Source organism: Thamnophis elegans, chromosome 8 (genome assembly GCF_009769535.1).
Source record: "Thamnophis elegans isolate rThaEle1 chromosome 8, rThaEle1.pri, whole genome shotgun sequence".
NCBI classification, from domain to species: Eukaryota; Metazoa; Chordata; class Lepidosauria; order Squamata; family Colubridae; genus Thamnophis; species Thamnophis elegans.
Genome location: NC_045548.1, coordinates 70,090,411 through 70,105,707, shown reverse-complemented (window position 1 = coordinate 70,105,707; position 15,297 = coordinate 70,090,411). Strand labels below are relative to the sequence as shown.

At 42.9% G+C, this 15,297-nt stretch overlaps 1 protein-coding gene across 2 annotated transcripts in view; it reads left to right on the top strand.

Annotated features, from left to right (window-relative positions):
- Positions 1-15,297, top strand: part of CYRIB (CYFIP related Rac1 interactor B) — a 113,357-nt gene that overhangs the window by 56,542 nt on the left and 41,518 nt on the right. For both annotated transcript variants that reach the window (XM_032223329.1, XM_032223328.1), the window contains exon 2: positions 9,520-9,594. The gene's annotated coding sequence lies outside the window, so the exon portion shown is untranslated. The remainder of the gene's footprint in view (positions 1-9,519; positions 9,595-15,297) is intronic.

The window sequence follows — 15,297 nt, the reverse complement described above, 5'->3', positions numbered from 1 at the left end:
CAACTCGATAGGTGGACAATAAAACTGCCAAATCCAGTCTAGACATCTGGCTGACTGGGCGACCAACCCTAATAATAATATTATGATATTTACACATTGTGGATTTTTCCCCCTGATAATCAAATGTTGCTATAATTGTGCTTTAGATTCATTTCTTTGTCCTGTAAAGGTGATGATAATTTATCTCCGCTTCTGAGTGGGTTGTAAGTACTTTTTTAACCAAATGTGTGCTCATTTATCATGCTTGGAGAACACTCATTATTCAAGTATTTGCAAATTGAAATGGTCACCCTTTCCCCTTATCTCTGGGGAGGAAGAGAATGTGTGTGGGGGAGAATGTGTGTAAAAGATCTATTGATAATGAGTAGCATTAAAGAGAATTGGATTTGCTGTTCCTGGATGTTTGTAGTGTTTTTTTTTTTTAATTTAACGCATTAAAAGGGTTTGTAGGAAGTTTTTTTAGGTAATTCAGTAATAGAGTTTCATGATTTTTAGAAATGATTTTGATATAGTTTGCAGAAACCCAATTTCTTAATTGGAATGTAAAGCAAAATTAATTAGAGTCATGGGGAGATTATTTTTTTGAAGATATATACATCCAGTATTAATATATACTTGCAATAAATTCATCTAATGTATGCTATACTCTGCATTTCTTCTTTGCCCCTTAATTAGTCACTTATGATAAAAAAAATCAGTGTAATAACCGTTTTAATATTGCATGTAATCCTTTTTATCAACCGTCTCATTTAGCAACCATTTGCAGTTTTGGTGATAAAAAAATGAATTTTGCAAGCAGTCCTCAAATTTGTAACCCATGCAGGGTCTATAAAGCAAACCAAAACTAAAATAAAATGGTAATATGCAGTTTCATTTTCCTTAGTGACTCTTTTGCTTAACAACCAGGTTAACGGTCCCAAATGCGGTTGCTAAATGAGGACTACAGAGAGTCCTCAACTTACAACCATAACTGTCAGTCATTTCCGCCGTACGTCATCATGTTTGTAAAGTGTGTCATTATCTCATTACCGTGATTCATTTTACATCCTTCTTGGTGGTGGTCACTAAGTAAACATGATCCCTAAATGAACCCATTGTTTGCAATGGGCCATATTTTTTTTTCTGGAAACTGGAAGCAAACACCAGTTTCTGGATGAAACATTGTGATTGTGGGACACTGCAGAGGGCCATCAATGCTGGCTGGTTGCCATGTGCCCAAAATATGGCAGACAAAAGGGCTTAATATCTAGGTCAGGTCCGTTGTAACTTCAAATGGTTGCTAAATGACTGGTCATAAGTCGAGAACTACCTATACCTGTATGTGAACATCTATATCCGTGATGGCGAACCTATGGCACATGTGCCACAGGTGGCATGCAGAGCAGAGCCCCCACATACTATCGCCAGCTTCTCTTCAGGTTTCCAATGTGCTGGCCAGCTGGTCTTTGCGGGCACTGGAAAATGGCTTGAAAAACAGCCTCAAAATGGCCAAAAAAACAGGTATGCGCACATTGGCCAGCCAGTCTGGGTTTTCTGGTGCTCTGGCATATGCACGCACGTTCCGGTTTGGGCACTCGGTGCCAAAAAGGCTCGCTATCTCTGATCTATGTGCTCTAATCCAGGTGTGTCCAACCTTAAGATTTATGGACTTCGAGTCGAAGTCCATAAGTCTTAAAAGAGATCAAAGTTGAACCCTTCTGCTTTAATCACCGAGCAAATGATTTTGGACCAATGGAAAAGCAACATAGAGATACCATAATAAATATATTTTAACGCTGCTCCTGATCTCAGTAGGCTATGAATAGAGGGTGAATCCACACTGAATTTCTTCTTTTAAAAGCTTTAGTGCCAGACAGTGAAAGTTCTGTCCAAGGTTCAGCTGTTAAAATCTTCAGCGAGCGCAAGATAATAATGCTCTCTCATAAGGATTAGGCTGTCGGGTGCAGGAATGTCTGTCACTGCCAGCAGCTATTTTGTGATTAGCTGCTCTCTAGATATCTATTACTGTTGGCATCTTTGTGTTCGGGTATCGCTGACCTCATGGTGGCCACCTCCCCTAAGACTTCTCTAGGTGTACATCGGTGCTGTAAGTCAAAAATGACAGTCCTGAAAAAAAATAACACATGGCACATTGAAAGTTCTGCTCAGATTGCTTGTGGTTGAAGAGGCCCAAGCTAAAAACCTGGTTTTGCTGTTTCACCAAAACAAAAACTTAAAACTGTTTTCAGGTGGTTTTTCCAGCATCGGAAACAGTGTAAGTTTCTCGCTCCTTCCTTTTCACCCAGAAGTTGGAGGCTAAACAGATTTGCAGATTAACAGAGTTGGAAGGGACCTTGTAGGTCATCTAGTTCAACCACCGGCCCAAGCAGGAGACCCTACACCATTTCTGACAGATGGCAGTCCAGTCTCTTCTTGAAAGCCTCCAATGATGAAGCTCCTGCAATTTCTGTTCCACTGGTTGATTGGTTTCACTGTCAGGAAATTTCTCTTTATTTCTAAGCTGAATCTCTCCTCGTTCAGTTTCCATCCATTGCTTCCTTGTCTGGCCTTCGGGTGCCTTGGAAAATACTTGTACTTGTACTTGACACCTCTTCACTTGTACTTGACGCCTTGGAAAATAGCTTGACCCCCTCCTCTCTGTGGCAGCCCCTCAAATATTAGAACACTGTTATCTTGCCTCCCCTGGTCCTTCTCTTGGCTAGCCTAGCCAGATCAACAGAGGCATTTGGTAGCCCAATTATCTGGCATTCAGTACAACAAAGAATAGGAAGCAATTCCTTCCCTCTCTTTCAATCAGAATAGAGTGGGAAGGGACCTTGGAGGTCTTCTAGTCCAACCCCCTGCTCAAGTAAGAGACCCTATACCATTTCAGACAAGTGGCTGTTTAACCTCTTCTTAGAGACTTCCAGTGATGAAACATCCACATCTTCTGAAGGCAAACTGTTCCACTGGTCAATTGTTCTCTCTGTTAGAAAGTTTCTCCATAATTCCAGGTTGCTTCCCTCCTGTATCAGTTTCCATCCATTGTTTCTTGTCTTTCCTTCTGGTGCTTTGGAGAATAGCTTGACTCCCTCTTCTTTGTGGCAGCCCCTGAGACATTGGAACACTGCTATCATGTCTCCCCTGGTCCTTCTAGCCATACCCAAATCCTGCAAATATTCTTCATATGTTTTAGTCTCCAGGCCTTTAATCATCTTAGTTGCTCTTCTCTGCACTTTTTCCAAAGTCTCAATGTCTTTTTTTTTTTGTAATGTGATGACCAAAACTAGATGCAGCCATTCCAAGTGTGGTCTTACTAAAATTTTATAAAACAGTACTAATATTTCACGAGATTTTGATGCTATGATTATGCAATCAAATTTCCTCCTCTCCTGCTGCCTTTCTTGAATTAAGTACCCCAATATAGATCTACTTTGCCCTGGAGGTATGCTAATTGAATGGAAAATGAAGGGGGGGGTTACTAATAGACTGGCTCTGTAGCTTTGATCTCTCCAGCAAGTCAACAAACAACTCTTTCAAATTAATTACCTCCTCCAAGGCAAAAGGGTTTCTTGGCAGAAAATAAATTCCAGCCTGTCCATTGAGGGATTGCTTTAAAATTAACTCTCAGGGTCTGAGACTGGGGCTAAAACAGCATTGTTCTTGGCTGTGGGTGAAGGTCCTCAACTTACATTCATTCATTTTACAACAAAGTTTCAGTAGCCTTAGAAAAAGTGACTTTAAGATCCATTCTCAAATTCGCAACCATCACACTTGTCACGTGATCACTTGGCAAACGACTCACATTTATGACAGGTTGCCGTGTCTTTCCGTCACATGATCGTGATTTGCAGCCAGCTTCCCAGCCAGCTTTTAAGAAGCAGACTCAGTTGGGGAACCCAGATTTGCCTAATGACCACGTGGTTCACTTAACAACTATGGTAAAAATGTTCATAACATCGGCGCCAGTCCCATGGTGACTTGTTTAATGACCACAGTGCTTAATGGCTGAAATTCTGGTCTCAACTGGGGGGGGGTTGTAAGTTGAGGACTGCTTGTTTAGGTAAGCCATGGCAGTTGGTTGTGGGAATTTGAAGAGGCAGGCGGATGATAGGTGAATTTCAATGAAATTTAGATGGGTGTGGAATGGAATGGGTCTGCCCCCTTACCTTCCTCCACTGAGGTAATGCAGAACATAGTATTCTCCATTGAGGTGGAGATAGCATCCAGGCATGGGTTGACTTTGTCTGCTCACTGATTGGACTGAGTCTGTTGAAGATTATTAAGACATGCCCTTGTTGCTAGGCACACCCAGCTTTCGACTCAGTCCACTCCGTAAGGACGGACGGTCATCTCATAGCTCTTATCTCCAAACAGATTTAAATAGGTCTTTATTCAGATTACTAAACTTCAGTTGGCTTTTAGCAAACAGGGCCTGTCTTTCTTTTGGTGAGGAAGCAAGTTTGTTGCCACAGGTTGAGATTGGTGGACTTGGACTGTTGGAGAATCCCCATTGAATCTTAGCTGCTGCTGGGTGGGAATATTTGCTCAATGAATACAAATGAGAGTTGAAAGGGACCTTGGAGGTCTTCTAGTCTAACCTCCCCTCCCTAAGCAGGAGATCCTTCACCATTCCGGATAGATGCTGTCCAATGCCTCAAGATTGTCCCATCCTCCTGTGAGCATGAGGGATTATACCCCTTCAACCTCGAATCGCAGTAGCTGATGAGCACAAATGCTTGTTTGGAACTCAGAGGCTTCAGTTTCTCCATCACTCCACTGTAAAGTCAGATGTCCATGGAAATTCTCAGTCATCCAGGTCAGGGTTGTCCCTGTTCTGACGTAGGCTTCCTCAAAAAGCATGAAGCAGATCCCTGGTCCTAGCAAACCCCCTTTTATTAAACGAATGTTAATTCCGCTCATTCATGTTCAGCAAAGGCCTGGTAAACAGTCTTTCAAATGTGAATTTATTTATGACCACAGACCTTATCTAGCTTGGAAAGCTGCCATGTAAATAGTTTCCAAACGCAGTGCTATGCAAGGAAAGACTTGGCACAGAGTTTCTGAGATTCACGGACAGATCTTCACACTCTTGAAATGAATGAACGAATTGTTTCCTGCAAAAGCCCACTCTCCTTTCACTCCTCTTTTATTTCCTATGGGAGGGGCCATCTATTGTCCATCTGTGGCCTTACTCCCAAGTTAACCCCTGTTGTTTAGCTGTTCCCTTCATCTGGCAACTCTGTGCATGTGCACACTGGGAACAGGCTTCAGCTGTTCGTCTGCCTCACTGATATCTGACTCTGAAGGCAGCTGATAACTGGCATACGGCCCTGGCCCCCTCTCTGCCTCCAACACAGAGCCCTCATCAGAGCCTTCCCCAGACTCCAGGACTGACCCATGTTCCTCCCCAACCTTCTCACTGCTGCCAGCTCCACTGGCAGGCAACAACAGTTCCCCCAAAATGCTTTTTCAACAGGCCACTGCACTTTCTGGTTTTTCTTTGAAGACATTTCGCCTCATGCAAGAACTGAACTGAATTGAAGAAGCTTTTTAGATGAGAAGCGACACACACACACACACACACACACACACACACACACACACACACAGATGGTACATACAATCCAGTACGAAGTTGTGACTCCGCCCTCCCCAAAGGTCACATGATTTTTCAGTTCTCAGCACCTGGCCAGTATTTAAAGCTATTTGCAGCATCCCATGGTCATGTGACCATGCTGCATGATGGTTTTTGTGGAAACTGTCATTTAGTAATAGCCCTTAGACTTATATACCACTTTACAGGGCTTTACAGCCCTCTCTAAGCGGTTTACGGAGTCAGCATATTGCCCCCAACAATTTGGGTCCTTACTTTATCCACCTCGGAAGGATGGAAGGCTGAGCCAACCTTGAGCCTGGTGAGATTTGAACTGCCAAATTGCAGGCAGCTGGTAGCCGGCAGCCGGCAGAAGTAGCCTGCAGTACTGCACTCTAACCACTGCATCACCGTGGCTCACTTATTTCTGTGTTTCGGCAAAAATGCTCATCACAGACCATGGGTTTCGCTTAATGACTGCCCCAGAATGTTTTGTGTAATCGGGTTGGGCACATGGGTACCCTGATTACAACCGAAGGAAATTCCAGATTCTATTATGGGCCTAAGTTGAGGACTAAGTGAAAAAAAAAAGGGATGGATTTTGGGAAAGACCGCCATATTTCCCTTCTGATAAAAACCACCAGCAACTCCCTGAACTGTTTTGCATATCCCTAGTGCACATAAGCTCTCTTCTCAGCATAATATACCCCATTGCAGCTGGCAAAATGGTCACAGGTTCCTGAAAGCTGATGTCATAATAAAGTCCCTAGCAAGCGGACTGAACGGTGTCAGACTTAAAACTGGTGAAAACAAGGCCTAATTTGATCTTTCCACTTGTCACGGTTGTTACTTTTCATCTGGATATGGATCGCTAACAACTTTGGCTGAGTAAATGCCATTGCATGGCTATTATTCATAGCCTGTATCCCGCGCCCCCCCTCCAGCCCTTGATGGCTTGGGTAATAAACCCATATGTTCCAATCATTCAAACATTACTGGAATAATGTGGGATTCAGTTACCAACAAATGGCAACCACTTGGTTCCCGTCAGGCAGGGTGGGGAATATTCGTCCCTCCAGAAATTGGTTAAACTTAGATCACTGACCCAGGCATGTTAATGGGGGCTGGTAACTACAGTTAAGTTGCAGGGGAACAGAATTTGGAGGGCTACGCATTCATCTCCCCTCTAGAAATGATGTTGAGAATGGAGACTTACAATTCTAGAATTGGGAGAGTCTATAGTGAAATGCTCCGTTATAAAATATTGTATGACAATTTTTCTTTCTTTTTTTGGGTGGGGGGATTACCGTATTTTTCGGAGTATAAGACGCACCCTTTTCCCTCAAAAAAGAGGCTGAAAATCTGGGTGCATCTTATACACTGAATACAGCATTTTTTGCCTCCCAAAACCCCACCCTTTTACCAAAAGAGCCAAGGTGGCGCAGTGGTTAAATGCAGCACTGCAGGCTACTGCTAGATCAGCAGGTCAGCCGTTCAAATCTCACCGGCTCAGGGTTGACTCAGCCTTCCATCCTTCCGAGGTGGGTAAAATGAGGACCCAGATTGTTGGGGGCAATATGCTGACTCTCTGTAAACCGCTTAGAGAGGCCTGAAAGGCCTATGAAGCGGTATATAAGTCTACTGCTATTGCTATTGCTATAAAATGGCCATGCATAGCTTGTAGGAAGCTTTTAGAGAGCTCCTGGGGACTGGGGAGGACAGAAATGAGCAAAAAACGTGCTGTTTTTTGCTCCATTGTACCCACACCCCCACCCAGCCCCCAGGAGCACTCTATAAGCTTCCTAAAGGCTATCCATGTCCTTTTTTAAAAAAGAAAAATATGCCCGTTTTTGTTTTTCCTCGGTTTTGCCCCCCAACCCCACAGGAGCACTCTGCAAGTCCCCTAAAGGTTATTCATGCCTTCTTTGGGGGGGGGGGGAATGGGCCATTTTTGGGAGGTTTGCAGAGTGCAAAAACTTTTTTTTAAAATTTGCCTCTTCAAAATCTTGGTGCGTCTTATACTCCGAAAAATACGGTATGTTATTCTTTAAGGGAGAAAGCATCTTTAAACATCCTTTAAGAATAGGATAGAATAGGATAGAAGAGAAGAGAAAAAGGAATGGAATAAAATTCTTTATTGGCCAAGTGTGATTGGACACACAAGGAATTTGTCTTTGGTGCATATGCTGTCAGTGTACATAAGGAGAATAAAATACATTGATCAATAATAAAAAGATACAACATTTCACGATAGTCAAGGTTACTAATAAGCTATCAAATCATATTAGGAAACAAATAAAAACAATATAAATTGTAAAGATACAAACAACATAGTTATAGTCATAAGATATAAATACTTCTAAGGAAGAGAAGAAAAATAGTAAAACAGTCTTAGTAAATAAATTTGAAGGTATTGTGGGAATTATTTGTTTAGCAGAGTGATGGCATTTGGGAAAAAACTGTCCTTGTGTCTAGTTGTTCTGGTGTGCAAGTGCCCTGTAGCGTCGTTTAGAGGGTAGAAGTTGAAACAAAAACAAAAAAAGTTAACTAGATTTATTGGTAAATGAGGTATTTATATTAACACGCCAATATGTGGAATGCATTTTTTCTGACCATGAGTTGGTTTTGAGAACTCTTGGGTGCAGCCAGCTTGTTACTTTTTTTCTGATTGGTATTGGAGTAAAATTAATGTTTCCCAAAACTGAACCAATTCCAGCTGTGTGAACTTGCAAGAATTCTTGCTAGCCTGGGGAATTCTGGGAGTTGAAGTCTGTATATCTTGGCAGTTACCAAATTTGAGAACCACAGATGATTTTTTTTTCAGGCAGAGAGTTGGGCTAATCTAGCTGGCTGAGGAATTCTGGGAGTTGAAGTACACAAGTCTTAAACTTCCGAGATTGGACACTCCTGTTTTGAGTATTTCATAAAGCATTGCCTTAAATGAATTGTATGGGCAGTAGAGGCAACATGGCAGAAAATACAGATTTCCCATGCATATAGCAAGTCCCTAGTGTACTGTATTATAAATTTAAGGTAAGCTTATAGTGTTATTTTTTTTCTTTAAAGATCCAGTTTTCTTTATTTTATTTTTTATCATTGTCTTTGCACATTTATCACACAGTTCTGCAGTTCGGCTGTTCAAATCTCACCGGCTCAGGGTTGACTCAGCCTTCCATCCTTCCGAGGTGGGTAAAATGAGGACCCGGATTGTTGTTGGGGGCAATATGCTGACTCTGTAAACCGCTTAGAGAGGGCTGAAAGCCCTATGAAGCGGTATATAAGTCTAACTGCTATTATTGCTATTGCTATCATGGCAAACTGGAAAATCCTGTTGTGGAGGAGGAAGTGGGACTTGTGAAATTGTGCAGCATATTGTGTATTGTCTTAAATCTGTGCTTTTAGATGCCGTTGGATGATACAATTGTCATTCTGAAAATATTTGTCATGAAAGATTGGAATCAGCTACTGTGACAATGAATATTTCAGATAACTTTCCTTTCCTTCCTGTGAAGCATTCGAGTTTAGTGACCTTGTGTGGATCTACTCCGTCTTTCCTCTTTAAGGAGGAAGTAACCCTTTTCTCTGGACTGCTTTTTATCCTTCTGGAAAAAAAGTAATTATGACAGTCAAATACATAAACTCTTCAAGAGCAGAATCTGTATCAGGGTCATATTATCTTCACAGTTTTGACACTCGACAAAATAAGCAAAATATCTAGTGTAAATCTCTTGAGGGTTTATCATTAGTCTGTGCAGTAGAGAAATGAAGACTGCTGTCCTCCATTGTGTATGCTCATTACACTACCAATTAATTGGTAGTGGATTTTACTGCATAAGTCTACATCTCGCATATTTTATTTGAAGTAGCTACCATATACACTAGACAGGTCTTTAGCTGAATGGTTTAGTTTTACTGTATTTCATTTTTTTTTCTTTTTTTTCCAGACTTCATACAACAGCTGGTGCATCTTCCGTGCAAGGAGTAAGTGTCTGTAGAAGTTTCAAGACATAGTTTACCTGGTATGTATCTTCAAAATGTTCATATTGATTAAAAAATAATACCCATCCATGTGAAAGGCTTCAAATACTGACCAAAGCTATGATCTAAACCTAGTATAAGGTAAAGGTTCCCCTCACACATATGTGTTAGTTGTTCCCGAATCTAGGGGGCGGTGCTCATCTCTGTTTCAAAGCCGAAGAGCCAGCGCTGTCCAAAGACATCTCCGTGATCATGTGGCCAGCATGACTAAACAGTGAAGGGGCACAGAACGGTTACCTTCCCACCAAAGGTGGTTCCTATTCTTCTCCGTGCATTTTTACATTGCTTTTGAACTGCTAGGTTGGCAGAAGCTGGGACAAGTAAAGGGAGCTCACTCCATTATGCGGCGCTAGGGATTCGAACCGCCAAACTGCCGACCTTTCTGATCGGCAAGCTCAGTGTCTTAGCCACTGAGCCATCGCGCCCCAAACCTAGTATATAAACTGCAATTCCCATTAGTACAGGGGTCCCCAACCCCAGGTCCGCAGCCTGGTGTCGAGCCACGACATATTAGGAAGTGGGCTGCACAACAGCAGTCAAGCGTGCGATCACACAAAGCTGCATTTGCACAAACTACACATGAAACCAACCCATCTTCTCTCCCCCCCCCCCAACACTGCTGGTCTATAGACCTGGAAAGGTTGGGGGCTGCTGCATTAGAAGGCAGGATTGTTCCTTTTTGAAAAGGGGAAAAAATCAGGTTACATCAATTCCACATAATTCTATTTGCCTTGTGTCAATCTTACTGGAGAGCTTCCTCCAACTTACCGCCTTGCAATTCTTTTTTTTTTTTTTGAGAAGCATGGATGATTAACTTAGAGTTGTTTACCTATGTAGAGTGTGGGACACGGTGGCTCAGTGGCTAAGACTCTGAGCTTGTCGATCAGAAAGGTCGGCAGTTTGGCGGTTTGAATCCCTAGCACCACGTAATAGAGTGAACTCCTGTTACTTGTCCCAGCTTCTGCCAACCTAGGAGTTTGAAAGCACGTAAAAATGCAAGTAAAAAAATAGGAACCACCTTTGGTGGGAAGGTAACAGTGTTCCACGTTTAGTTATACCGGCCACATGATCATGGAGACGTCTTTGGACAGCGCTGGCTCTTCGGCTTTGAAATAGAGATGAGCACCGCCCCCTAGAGTCGGGAATCACTAGCACATATGTGTGAGGGGGACCTTTACCTTTACCTATGTAGGACTTCCTTTTCATTATAGTTCAATTATTGGCTGTATGCCTGCATTCTATTCTAGTTTAGGGTTATTAGATAACTAGATCTTCCTTGAGGATAATTTTGATAAGTGTATGCTTGTTTATACTGCAAACCAAATGCAGTGTTGCCATTTGATGTATACCTGAGCATATTTCAGAAAATGTAGCTCCCAAAAGTTGAAGAGAATGATTACCTTCCACTCTGGGAGATGTACAAGATATAGTGGTGGGTTTTCTCCCACAGGTAAAGCGGCTATGACAATGCAAGACCTTGTTGGCCACATGGGACTCAAAGTGTTTTCAATGTCCATTTCCCCCTCGGCCTCACTGTTGTGGTTTCTGACTTTGCCACAGCACAGCGTTGCCTGTTTTACTTTATTGCATCTGGAGAAGAAATCTAGAGTTTGTGCCACCCCTGGAAATTTGCCTTAAAGGGTAATTTTCAGCTCTGCTACTTTGGTTTGCAGAAAGAGGAAGGAACAGCAAAGGGAAGAGAAATGAGTAAATGTGAGATTTGGTCCAACAGTTCTTAGTGTTTTATGTGAAGCAGACCCAAAATAGGCTCATGGGTATGTGGCAGGTTAAGAATGTCTCTTGTCAGGGTAGCAAAGAAGCATTTGTAGAATGGCTCTTCCAGGATGTCTAAGTGGCACTAGGATAAGCAGCTCAGGATATGCCTGCTGGTTCTTGCTTTTTAAATACAGGTAATGCTCGACTTACGAGCACAATTGAGCCCAAAATGTTTGTTGCTAAATGAGATAGCACTTGGAGTTATATACTGCTTTACAGTGCTTTTACAACCCTCCCTAAGTGGTTTGCAGAATCAGCATATTTTCCCCAACAATCTGGGTCCTCATTTTACCCACCTCAGAAGGACGGAAGGCTGAGTCAACCTTGAGCCTGGTGAGATTCGGTCTGCCAAATTGCAGGCAGTCGGCAGTCAGTAGAAGTAGCCTGCAGTACTCCACTCTAACCACTGCGCCACCGCGGCTCATATTTGTTAAGTGAGTTTTGCCCCTATTTTATGACCTTTCCCATTTTATGAGTTTTCTTGCCACAGTCGTTAAGTGAATCACTGCAGTTGCTAAGTTAGTGACACAGTTGTTGAGTGAATCTGGCTGCCCCATTGACTTTACTTGTTGCAAGAAGGGATCACATGACCTTGGGAGACCGCAACGGTCATAAAGTATGAACCGGTTGCCAAGCCTCTGAATTTTGTTCACATGATCGTGGGGATGCTGCAGAGGTTTCAACTGTGACAAAAGGTCGTAAGTCATTTTTTCCCCAGTGCTGTTGTAGAAGAAAGAGCTGCTCAAAAACGGCGATATCAGCCTTGGAATTGCCTTAATATGGTTTAATAAAGAGAAACTTCAAAACTCCTCTCACCCACTGCCATAAAATCATATTTCCACCCACTTGACGTCATGAAACCACTCACTATGCCCTCCAGCCACACAAAAGATGTTAAATACGGCTCTTTGTCAACAAAAGCTTGCACAGCCCTGTGCTACAGATGGAGTTACTGTATTTTTCGGAGTATAAGACACAACTTTTTCCCTCAAAAAAGAGGGTGAAAATCTGGGTGCGTCTTATACACTGAATACAGCATTTTTGGCGTCCCAAAACCCTGCCCTCTTCGCAAAAATGGCCATGCGTAGCCTTTAGGAGGCTTCCAGAGTGCTCCTGGGGGCTGGGGAGGGCAGAAGTGAGTGAAAAATGGGCTGGTTTTTTGCTCGCTTTTGCCCCCCCCCCCCCCAGCACTCTACTTAGCACTCTGAAAGGCTAAAACGCTGAGCTTGTTGATCAGAAAGATCAGCAGTTTGGCGGATCAAATCCCTAGCGCCACGTAACGGAGTGAGCTCCTGTTCCTTGTCCCAGCTTCTGCCAACCTAGCAGTTCGAAAGCACGTAAAAATGCAAGTAGAAGAATAGGAACCACCTTTGATAGGAATGTAACAGCGTTCCGTGGCGTTTAGTCATGCCAGCCACATGACCATGGAGACGTCTTCGGACACCACTGGCACTTCAGCTTTGAAACGGAGATGAGCACCTCCCCTTAGAGTCTGGAACGGCTAGCACATAAGTGCGAGGGGAATCTTTATCTTCCCCTTAACCTTGATGATTTATTTTCCATGTTTGGAGGAAGCTCACTTCTCCAAAAAGCAGGGGTTTCCGAAATACATTTTCTGCTTGTCTGTAGGAGCGTTGTTATTATTTATAATTTTCACAGGTGCACTGAAGGGATTCCATTATCAGGGCATAGCAATGATCTAGCCGAATGTGATTTAGTATTTAATGGGAGCAATTCTGATAAAATAAAAATGTGGGGACATTTGATGCGTGCCTGTCGGTTGGCGGTGTTTGAATTCAGCAAGTGTGTCTAATTGGGCTGCCAGCTGTACAGAGTAGGGAAATATATGATGGTGTGTGCAGTTTTGTTTCTTGTGTGTTCACTTATCTGTGGCAAAGCATATGTTGCCTTGCAAATGACTTTTTAAGTTAAAAACTGAGCAAGCTAAAATGAGCCACTCTGGGCACCTGAGTCTGCAGTTGACAAATTTAGGTAATTGAGACCGTAATTCGTACTGAGACAGCTTGAAAGGTCAGCAACATTGGATTCATCGTACTCCAATCCTCATGAGGACAGGGACTTATCAAATAGCTCTCGGTTCCCAGTTGCAAGCAGTGGTGGAGATTTTAACTGATTTCTTGCTTAATACACGAGCCGTTGTATGATTTGGATTCTAAAATGCCTTTAAATGATCTGAGATGCATAATGGGGGGGGGGGCAACCCTCTTGAGAATAGAATAGCATAGCATAGAATTCTTTATTGGCCAAGTGTGATTGGACACACAAGGAATTTGCCTTTGGTGGATAGGCTCTCAGTGTACATAAAAGGCAAGATACATTCGTCACGAATCCTAAGGCTCAACACTTAATGATAGTCATAGGGTACAAACAAGCAATCAAATCATACTAGGAAACAATCAATAGAAATCGTAAGGCTACAAGCCACAAAGTTACAGTCATAAGTGGGAGGAGATGGATGATAGGAATGATGAGAAGATTAATAGTAATAGTGATGCAGACTTAGTGAATAGTTTGACAGGGTTGAGGAAATTATTTCTTTAGCAGAGTGATGGCGTTTGGGAAAAAAACCGTCCTTGTGTCTAGTTGTTCTGGTGTGCAGTGTCCTATAGCGTCGTTTTTGAGGGTAGGAGTTGAAACAATTTATGTCCAGGATGTGAGGGATCTGTATATATTTTCACAGTCCTCTTTTTGACTCCTGCAGTGTGCAGGTCCTCAATGGAAGGCAGGTTGGTAGTAATTGGGTTGGGGTTTTTTTGGTGCAGTTCTAATTATCCTCCGAAGTCTGTGTCTGTCTTGTTCGGTTGCAGAACCAAACCAGACAGTTATAGAGATGTAGGTGACAGACTCTTGCTCTTCACTTTGAAATAGAAGAGGTTAAAAAAGAGTAAGACCAGATGAAAAGTTTCTGTGCCTGAAATTTAGTTCAGAAGGCTGATAGTTTGCCCATTAATTCACGTATACCCATATTTGTCGGAGTATAAGACGCACCCTTTTTCCTCAGAAAAGAGGCTGAAAATCTGGGTGCGTCTTATACACTGAATACAGCATTTTTTTGCCTCCTGAAGCCCCGCCCCTTCACCAAAATGGTTGTGCATAGCCTCATGAAAGCTTTCAGAGAGCTCCTGGGGGCTGGAGAGGGCAGAAATAAGCAAAAAATGGGCTCTTTTTTGCCCCCTCCCAGCTCCCAGCAGCATTCTATAAGCCTCCATAAGACTATGCGTGCAGGTTTTTTGACAGAAAACAGGCCCGTTTTCATGAAAAATGGGCCATTTTTTGCTCCTTTTTGGCCTCCCCCCCCAGAGCACTCTGCAAGCTCCCCCCCACGGCTATTCATGCCTTTTATTTGAAAAAAAAATGGGCCCGTTTTGGGGAGGTTTGCATAGTGCAAAAACTCCCCCCCCCCCTTTGGAAAGCTCTTTAACTGATTGATGAGAATTAAAAGTGCTGTGCCAGCAGGAACAAAGAGGTGCTGTAGATTGTCAGCAGTTTCCTTCTCCAGCACATGGATAAATACATCTGTAAAATCTACCTACCTACCTACTCTCTCTCTCTCCCTACCTATCTACTATATTTCTCTCTCTCCCTCTTATCTCTTTCTATTTTTCTCTCTCTCCCCCTCTACCTACCTACACTCCCTCCCTCCCTCCCTCCCTATCTACCTACCTACCTACCTACCTACTGTATTTCTCTCTCTCTCTCTCTATTTCTCTCTCTCTCTATCCCTTTATCTACCTACCTACCTACCTACCTACCTACTCTCTCTCTCTCTCTCCCTACCTACCTACTGCATTTCTCCCTCCCTCCCCCTCTGTCTCTCCCTACCTACTCTCTCTCCCTACCTACCTACTGTATTTCTCTCTCTATTTCTTTCTATCCCTCTTACCTAC